Here is a 9,979-nt window from a genome sequence, read left to right on the forward strand (position 1 = left end):
GTATTTCTAACCTTGTGTTGCAGGAATTTTACTATAACAGAATTATAGCGAGCTATTTTATAATAGCAAGCTATAATAGAGTCCTACCAGAAGCAGAACACTTCAAAGATTACAGCTGTTGACTTCTACAATTTATAGGACTTAAGGTGTACGTTTTCTAATCTGAATATGAATTAAATATACATATTATAAGCTCAGATTATTTAAATTGAAAACGTTTCCTAAATTCAAGGAAGTGGTTATGCTTTAAACTTATCTTTTTCAAACACACTTCCTTATCCCATTTTAATAGGGACTGTTGCTTCAAACGTCTTTCTAAAACTCAGTCTTCTATTTCTATGGAGTATAATATTGAACTAACAACCTGCAACGTTCACTTGTGCAACGTTCATGGAGGTTTGTTTCAATATAGCCGTTATAGCTTTCAGTATATATACGGCTTGCTGTTTTCAAGAATAGTTAACAACTCACAATCTTGAAAACATTCTGAAATTCTCTTCTGAGCTTATATCGTGTGTTTGATTCATATCTTATTAGAGAACATAGTTTGAGTTGTAATCTCTCATTGTTATTCAAAGTTGTATTTGATTAGTCACTAAAGCTAGCGGGGTTCTAAGTATAGAACAAAGGGGGAGTTAGATAGAATTAGTCTTCACAAGGTCTGAGGTGCTAAGGTTCGAGGAACAAGGTGAATTCAAGGAGGGAAGCTCAAGGAATTCAGAGGTTCAAGAATAGGTGCACAGGGGACTAAAGTGTCGAGCTGTTTTCTGTCTGCTCAAGGTTTCAGCAAGCTGCTTTAGGTGACTGGGTAAAGGGAGATATATTATTATTCTGTAATTGTTGGAATTTTCAGTAATAATATATTCTCTTACCAAGTTGGTAAGGGACCAGGACGTAGACCATTAGACATAGGGGTCGAACCTGGCTAAAATTGCTTGTGTCTGATTTACATTTCTGCACTTTACTGTTTTCCATAATAGCCTGATATAATCACACTTGATCTGAAAACAGTAAGCTGAAATATTCGGTAAAGTTTAAAATTGATAAAGTTAGCCATTTACAACTATTCACCCCCCCCTCTAGGTGTATTTACAGGGAAGTTACTGCATGATGGAGCTATGCATGGAGAGATGCTAGGAGTTTAGCAAAGCTAGGACTCTAGGTATTATATATATGTGTGCCTAAGGAAAGTAAAGGACAATTGATCCTACACACAAAATCTACCCCCACCTGCCTATCAAGTTTAGCTACGTAGCTTACTTTTTGTTCTCAACATCTTTATTTTGTATTTACACTTTCGTTTGTACCACGAAAAATTATAGTGAATTATTTTATTGGCTGGGTAACCATTCCTACCCGCGGTTTTTATCTTTACGGGTTTTCCGCGTCACCAATCTTGTGTGTTATTTATTTTTTCGTATTTATTTTATCGCTTAAATTAACTCACTTAGCATTCACCCGTACAACCAATTTTTTGGTAAAACAATTTGGCGCCGTCTGTGGGAAGTGTGCTAAGTAACGAGTTGATTTGACGATGACTACCGACAGCTCACGACCGGAGTCGTCACAACCACTGACCGACGCCGAAAAGAACAAACAGCTGGAAGAGGCAATGAAGAAAATGCAGGCGACAATCGATACCCTACAGAAAGAGGTCACGACACTACGTAAAGACAAGAGCACAGGACACACCAGGTCGACCAACAGGCCAAAGAAGACCTTGCAGAGCGTAGCACGCCGTCTGGACATGAATGATGGTGCGGACGAGGCACCACGAGAAGAGGACGCTGAAAATGATCAACCTCCACCTGAAGACGAGGAGGAGGAGGACAGGGTTGGTCGACATGATGAAAGATGAGATGACGACAGGGATGATAAACGGGACGTCGATAGGGACGACAGACGGGACGACGACAGGGATTGTCACCGTGACGACTATAAAAGGCGGAGGTTGAGGCACAGATCGTCAAGGTCACATGACAAGGTCCTAGAGTCAGTCAAGAAGGAATTCAAAGAGTTCCGTGAGATGATCCAACGTATCCCAGGAGTGCCCAAGCCTCTGGAGAAGGCGACCCCCACAAGCTACGCTGATTCGCCTTTCACTGACGACATTACACTCGTCGACATACCGAAGCGTTTTGCAGTGCCACCTATGAAGACGTATGACGGGTCGACTGACCCTCTGGAGCATATCGCCCAGTATAAGCAACGCATGTTCATTGTACCGATCACGAGAGATTTGAGGGAAGCCTGTATGTGCAAGGGGTTTGGTTCAACATTGGAGGGTCCAGCCCTATAGTGGTTCGTTAACCTGCCCAACGGATCCATAGATACATTCGCAGACCTTGTCGACACGTTCAATTTACAGTTTGCTAGTAGTCGAGTGTTTGAGAAGACGACCAGCGATCTCTACAGAATTGTTCAACGACACAGGGAGCCGTTGAGAGACTACTTGACAAGGTTCAACAGAGAAAAAGTGACGATCACAAATTGTGACATCCCGACGGCCATAGAGGCCTTCAGACGTGGATTGGAGAGGGATTAGCCGTTGTATGATGAGCTGACGAAGTACCCCTGTAGGACGATGGAGGACGTTGTTACAGCAAGGCTGTTGCAAGGCTGTTGTAACAGGGTTATTTTAGTAAAAAAAGGCCAATTAATTCTGTTAGAGTTCGTTATACTCTTGCTCAAATGTATAAAACTGAGATAGTGCTGCAAAAGTTGGTTATGAATGAAATGATGAAAATTCAGTTTCTCTCCTCATCTCTCTTCTTCTGTTCTCTCTCTCTCCCTCTTTTAAGCTTTCATTTCGTTATAAGCTGTTAAATCAGTTTCGTTAAAGCTTGATCTTAGTGTAGTGGTGAGATTATAGCTTTATCATTGGTATCAGAGCCTTCGATCCGACCACATTTACAAGCTTCGAATTCAGTTCATTTGTACACTGGCTAGAACACAGAAGGCATCATCAATGGAGGATCATGTTAAGACGATGGAGAAGAAACTAGAGGCATATAATCAGAAGCATGAATTGCAGAATAAGCGTATGGAAGATACTCTAGGTCGATTGATGCACTCTCTGGAAGAATTGCGAACGCAAATGACAGGAGCGAGTACATCGCATCCACATACAGGATATCAGGTTTTTGATCAAAACTCTAATCGATCCTTTAAGTTTACTCCTAAACTTGATTTTCCAAAATTTGATGGAAATAATCCTCGAATGTGGATTAAGAAATGTAGTCGATATTTTGAGTTGTGTAAGATAGCTAATGATCAGAAAGTTGACCTAGCTTCATTGTATATGATCGACAAAGCTGAGACTTGGATCACTAGCTATTTAGTTGCTAGAAAGGGAGTCGAGTGGGATGACTTTATCATTGACCTAGTAGCTAGGTTTAGAGATGATGGAGCTAGTAAAGTAGTGGAACAATTTAACAAATTGCAACAAACTGGACAGTTAGAAGATTATATTGATGAATTTGAGAATATTAGGTCATTGATGCTTCAGCATAATCATGCTTTACCAGATGCTTATGTTTTGGATAGTTTCATTGGAGGATTGAAAGCATCTGTGAAGCCTTTTGTTAAGGCTTTCAAACCTGTTTCTATTGCTGAAGCAATTGACTATGCTAGGTTGAAAGAAAAGTCATTAACAGTGTCTTATAAGTTCAGTAAGCCTGCAGCTAATTACTCTTCCACCAAGGCATCTGTTCCATTACTGGCAAATACTGCTCCACATTTATTACCAACTCCAAAAAGTAATCCTGATTCAAATGCTGTGAAATGAAACAGAAATTTTAGGTTTATTCCAGCTGATGTTAGAGCTGAAAAGATAGCTAAAGGTCTTTGCTATTATTGTGATCAAACATATGAAAGAGGCCACAAATGCAAATTCAAAGAGCCTCAACTGTTTACAGTAGAAGTACCAGGTGAAGTGTTGAATTCTGCCATGGATCAGAAGGGGGAAAATGAGAGTTCTTATGAAATTGAGGAGGATACAGAGCCTATCATCTCAGTAAATGCATTGGCAGGAAACCAGAATTTTCAAACTATGAGATTGAAAGGAGTATCTGTGGGAAAACCAATTCATATCTTAGTGGATTCTGGTAGTACACACAATTTCTTAGATATTAATTTTGCAAAACAATTGGGATGTCAAGTAGAGGAGATTTCAGCTCAAGCCATTACTGTAAGCAGATGGCAACCACATTGTTTGCAAAAATGTCTCTAAAACATTTTGCTGGATTATGAGTGGTAAAGAATTCACAACAGAAGTGATGTTAATTCCCTTGGGAAGTTGTGATATGGTCTTAGGTATCCAGTGGCTTTCAACATTGGGACCAGTTTATTGGGACTTCAAGAAACTTCAAGAAACTAAAAATGGAATTTATTCTTGAAGATGAGCAGATTTCTCTGAAAGGCATCCCTCAGCAGAAGATTAAAGTAATTGAAGGTCAGCCTTCTATAAAATTGATGCAGAATGCTGCTCATTGTTGTCTCATCCAAGTCAGACCATTGTCTGCAACTATGATCTGCAACACTGAAGTCCAACCAGAATTGGGATCACCTTCAGTCACTTCTGTAGATAATTGCAAGGAATTTCAGCACTTAAAACAAAAATATGCATCTGTATTTCAGGAACCTAAGGATTTACCACCAAGAAAGGGAGTATTTGATCACAAGATTCCTCTTCAAATAGGGGGGGGACCAGTAAACATAAGGCCACACAGAAATCCCTTAAAACAAAGAGATATTATTGAACAACTTGTTCAAGAAATGCTGGAAAGAGGGGTAATTCAGGATAGTTCATCCCCTTTTGCTTCTCCAGTGGTTTTAGTTGGGAAAAAGGATGGCACCTGGAGGCTTTGCATAGACTACAGGGAACTTAACAGGAAAACTGTCAATGATAAGTTTCCAATTCCTGTAATTGATGAACTCATTGATGAATTATCAGGGGCTAAAATTTTCAGCAAATTAGATCTTAGATCAGGGTATCATCAATTAAGGCTTTATCCTGATGATGTGTTTAAAACTGCCTTCAAGACCCATACTGGACACTATGAATTTTTGGTTATGCCTTTTGGCTTAACTAATGCCCCTGCATCCTTTCAAAGTTGGATGAATGATGTTTTCAGACCATTGTTAAGGAAGTGTGTTTTAGTATTCTTTGTTGATGTGCTGGTGTATAGTAAAAATATTCAAGAGCATTGGTTACATCTGGAGGCAGTATTGCAGCTGATGAGCATCAATGACATGCACATCAAACCTAGTAAATGCTTTTTTGCTGTCAAAAAAATTGAATACTTAAGTCATTTCATATCAGAGAAGGGTATAGAAACTGATCCTCAGAAATTATCTGCTGTTAATAGCTGGCAAATCCCAACAAATGTGAAGGAGTTGAGAAGATTTTTAGGATTGGCTGGCTATTATAGAAAATTTGTGAGAGATTATGCTTTAATTAGCAAACCTCAAACTGATTTGCTTAAGGTGGGAGCATTTAAGTGGACTGCAGAAGCTCAGGATTCCTTTGAAAAATTAAAAGGAGCTCTTACTTCAGCACCAGTGCTGGCTGTGCCTAATTTTGAAGAAACTTTTGTCATAGAGACAGATGCTTCTAAGAAGGGGATTGGAGCTGTGTTGATGCAAAGGAATCATCCTTTAGCATTCATTAGTAGGTCATTGGGACCTAAGTGGCAGAAATTATCAGTTTATGAGAAGGAGTTATTGGCTATAGTATTTTCAGTTCAAAAATGGGAGCAATACCTGTCTGGTGGTCATTTTATTATAAGAACTGATCAGAAAAGCCTCAAGTGGCTCTTGCAGCAAAAAGTTTTAACTCCTTTCCAACAATTTTGGCTGTCAAAATTGTTGGGTTTTGACTATGAAATTCAGTACAAGCATGGTAAAGAAAATTTGGCTGCAGATGCATTGTCCAGGGCCAAGGGAGCTGAAATTTTATGTTTGGCCATATCTGTGATAGCTTCTAATGTACAAGATTTAATAAAAGACAGCTATAAAGGAGATCAGTGGATTGAAAATATTTTACAGTCTTTTCAGAGAAATGAGCCTGTAGAGCATTTTGCTGTTATAGATGGATTGTTGAGGAAACACCATAAAATTGTTGTTGGTATTTCAGGGGACATTCAGACAAAACTCATTAATTGGCACCATTCATCTGCTGAAGGAGGTCATTCAGGGAGAGATTTGACCTTGAAAAGACTTAAACACTTGTTTTACTGGAAAGGTATGACTGTACAGGTAACACAGTTCATCCAAAACTGCCAAGTTTGTCAGAGAAACAAAGCTGATTTGGCTGCATATCCTGGGTTGCTTCAGCCTTTACCAATTCCAAATGAAGTTTGGACAGATATCTGATAAGTGGTATTTATACACACTTATAGGCCTTCATTTCCACTTAAATTGGTTGGTTGTACTTAAGTGTTTAGTGTCTTTTGATGTGTTTTTATTGTTTTTCTGTGCAGGTCACGAGTTGAGGTGATGAAGTGATTTTCTATCATTTTAGGTTGTTTTTGGTGCATTATTTGCAAGAATGGAGAATTGTGGATTCATCACGACTTGGGATTTTGTGGGTACATCTTCTACAAACCCTCACGAGAACACACTCGTCCACTAGAGCTATCTAGGGGTTTAAAGGGCTTGTTGCATGTGCTAAATGCAACCGTGATCACCTACGGAAGCGGTACTAGAGCGAGGAAGGACAAGCACGCGAGAACGAGCGGAATTGGAGAAATTGGCCATCCGGGGGCAGACACTAGCGCGCCCGCGCTAGTGCCTAGCGCGCCCGCGCTACAGCCTGTTCCACTAGCGCGCCTGCGCTAGTTTAGCGCGGCTGCGCCCAACAGAGTTGTTCCGGGCTGATTTTTGAAGCTTTTCTGATGGATTTTAGCAGCGGTCGAGGCCCGGTTGACTTGGTCAATGCACTTTATTTTCTCATGTGTAAAACCCTAGCCTCACTTGTATCGTAGAATATCGGATTATAGTTTTATCAGTTTTTCTCTTGTAATCAAGCACATTATCAGTTTTGTAGTGGATCGTTCTTCGCGAGGAAGTGACAGTTTCGAGCGAGATCGTGAACATCAATTCTGTAACGTTGTGTTCTTTATTATTAATTCAAGTATTTTTATTCCGTTTAATTCTCGTAATTTATTTATCATGTTTTCACTAGAACCCATGATGTCGATTAGTTCGATTATGAACTAACCGCCTTCATGGGATTCTAATGGATTTATCGATGTAGTCTAGTAACGAATATTAATTGCTTGATTGTGTGACGTTCGTTGATTTCTTTGCATGAGCCGTGCTTATTCTTCTTAGGAGCGTAGCTAACTTCTAAGTTGTTTGTTAATTCTTTCTGAAGCGAGAGTGGATGATTGAATTTAGAACTATGCCATGTAAACATAGGATTATGTGAATGAAACATAATTTGTGGTAGACTTGAACTATTTTTATCACCCTGTGTAATCACGATAGACGACCTGTTATTAAACCTCTCTGCTTACACTACCGCTATAGAGATATAGGGTCTGAGCTTTGTTGGTGTCCATGAGATTTCTGTCTTAATTGTGGATTTTGATTGGTGTGATATGTGTGCAACGAGAGTTGGCATGTATTACTTTCGTGTTGTCTGATTAGGATCAACAGTCGCATGTTAATCAGTAATTTCAATTCTAGATGAATTCGATAATGAAGTTAGAATCCCATGTGTTTTTCTATTCTGAATTTGATTAGTAAATTTAGTTATTAGTATAAAAGAACCCATCCTTGTTAATTGTCTTGGCAGTGAAAATTACTCATACATTGTTGCATAGGTGCGTATTCTTAATTCACCAGTCTCTGTGGGAACGAACAAATATATTACTTATGATCACGTGCGCTTGCGTGTAGATTTTTGCGAACAAGTTTTTGGCGCCGCTGCCGGGGACTCGGTGTTAATTAATTAGTTTATGTACTTGTCATCAGTGTGCATTAAAATTCACTGACTAGGATTCTATTCTCTTCTCACTTTTCTTCTTTTCTTTATTTCAGGTACTTGGGTCGCGTTTATGCTAACACGTTCTAAAGCTTGTAAGGAAGCAATTAATTCATCTTCTTCTTCTTCTGACTCTGAAACAATGACGGAACCTGAAGCACAACCAGACAGTAAGGCATTGAAGGATTTCTCTATGCCAAAGATTGATGATATCCAGTCAAGCATTGTCAGGCCTGCAATCGCAGCCAAAGCCTTTGAAATCAAACCAGGAACTATTCAAATGGTCCAGAACTCGGTACAGTATGGGGGTTCTCCTACTGAAGACCCTAATATGCATATACGTAATTTTATAGAGATCTGTGACACCTTCAAATTTAATGACGTCTCTGATGATGCTGTGAAGCTAAGGCTTTTCCCATTTTCACTGAGAGATAAGGCTAAGGGAATGTTACATTCTTTACCATCTGGTTCGATTACTACATGGGAAGATCTAGCTCAAAAGTTTCTCACTAAATTCTTCCCCATGGCAAAGACTGCTGCACTACGAAATGCTCTATCTCAATTCTCTCAACAATCAGGAGAAACATTCTGTGAAGCCTGGGAGCGATATAAGGAGATGCTAAGGAAGTGTCCCCATCATGGCATGCCGGATTGGATGCAAATAAACAGTTTCTATAATGGTCTTGGACCTCAATCCAGACCTATGCTTGATGCTGCTTCTGGAGGTGCGCTATGGGCTAAAAGTTATGAAGAAGCTTATGATCTTATTGAAATGATGGCTGCTAATGAATATCAGAACCCTACTCAAAGACTTACTCAAGGGAAGGTAGCCGGAATTCTTGACCTTGACACGTCTACGGCTATTGCTGCTCAACTTAAAGCTCTCACGATGAAAGTCGATTCTCTGGCTCACCAAGGAATTCAACAGCCAATCTCAATTTGCGAATTATGTGCTGGAACTCACTCTACTGATCAATGTGCCATTTCTAGTGAATCAGCACAATTTGTGAGCAATTTTCAGAGAGGTCAACAGCCTGCCCCAGCTACCTACCATCCTAACAACCGAAATCATCCGAATTTCAGCTGGAGTAATAATCAGGGTTATAATCAACCTCAACAAGGATTTCAACAGGGACCTAAACAGTATAGTCAGGCTGGAACTTCACAACAGTATGCACCTAAACAGCCATATCACCCTCCGGGATTTCAGAATCATGGGCAATCAGCTAACGAAAGGTCTGACATGGAAGAGCTAAGACTCATGTACAAGAGTCAGGCAGTAACTTTAAAAGCCTTGGAGACACAAGTCGGTCAGTTAGCTAATGCTTTATTAAGCAGACCACAGGGGAATCTCCCTAGTGATACAGAGGTACCAGGTAAGAGGGACCCTAAAGAGCAAGTCCAATCCATTACGCTGAGATCTGGAAAAACTACAACAGGGCCAACCTCAACGTTAGTACAAGATCAGGATGATGAACCGCAAGAAATTCCAGCAGAACTTCCGTCGAATACAATTGGCATAAAACCTACTGTTGAAATGGACAAGGCTATCCCTGCAGCTGCTCCGGTATCAAAGCCATTATATCCACCACCTCCGTTTCCTAGGAGGTTAAAAAAACAGCAACTGGATAAGCAATTTGGTAAATTCCTTGAAGTTTTCAAAAAGCTTCACATCAACATTCCGTTTGCTGAAGGACTCGAGCAAATGCCTAGCTATGCCAAATTCATGAAGGGTATTCTTTCAAAAAAGCTAAAGCTCGAGGAGTTAGAGACAGTAGCTTTAACGGAGGAATGTAGTGCTGTGCTTCAACAAAAATTACCACCTAAGCTTAAAGACTTGGGAAGCTTTACTATCCCTTGCACTATTGGGGAGTTCTCTTTTGATAAGTGTCTATGCGACTTGGGAGCTAGCATCAATCTGATGCCTCTATCTATCTTCACACAACTTGGCCTGCCAGAGCTCAAGCCGACAAACATGTCTTTACAGCT

General features: G+C 40.0%; 1 non-coding gene across 1 annotated transcript; it reads right to left on the minus strand.

Annotated features, from left to right (window-relative positions):
* Positions 1-8,528: 8,528 nt before the first annotated feature.
* Positions 8,529-8,635, minus strand: LOC135148179 (small nucleolar RNA R71). Its single transcript, XR_010286071.1, has one exon. It is a non-coding gene; the product is annotated as a small nucleolar RNA R71 (small nucleolar RNA).
* Positions 8,636-9,979: the final 1,344 nt, after the last annotated feature.

This window comes from Daucus carota, chromosome 7, assembly GCF_001625215.2.
Source record: "Daucus carota subsp. sativus chromosome 7, DH1 v3.0, whole genome shotgun sequence".
Classification (NCBI taxonomy): domain Eukaryota; kingdom Viridiplantae; phylum Streptophyta; class Magnoliopsida; order Apiales; family Apiaceae; genus Daucus; species Daucus carota.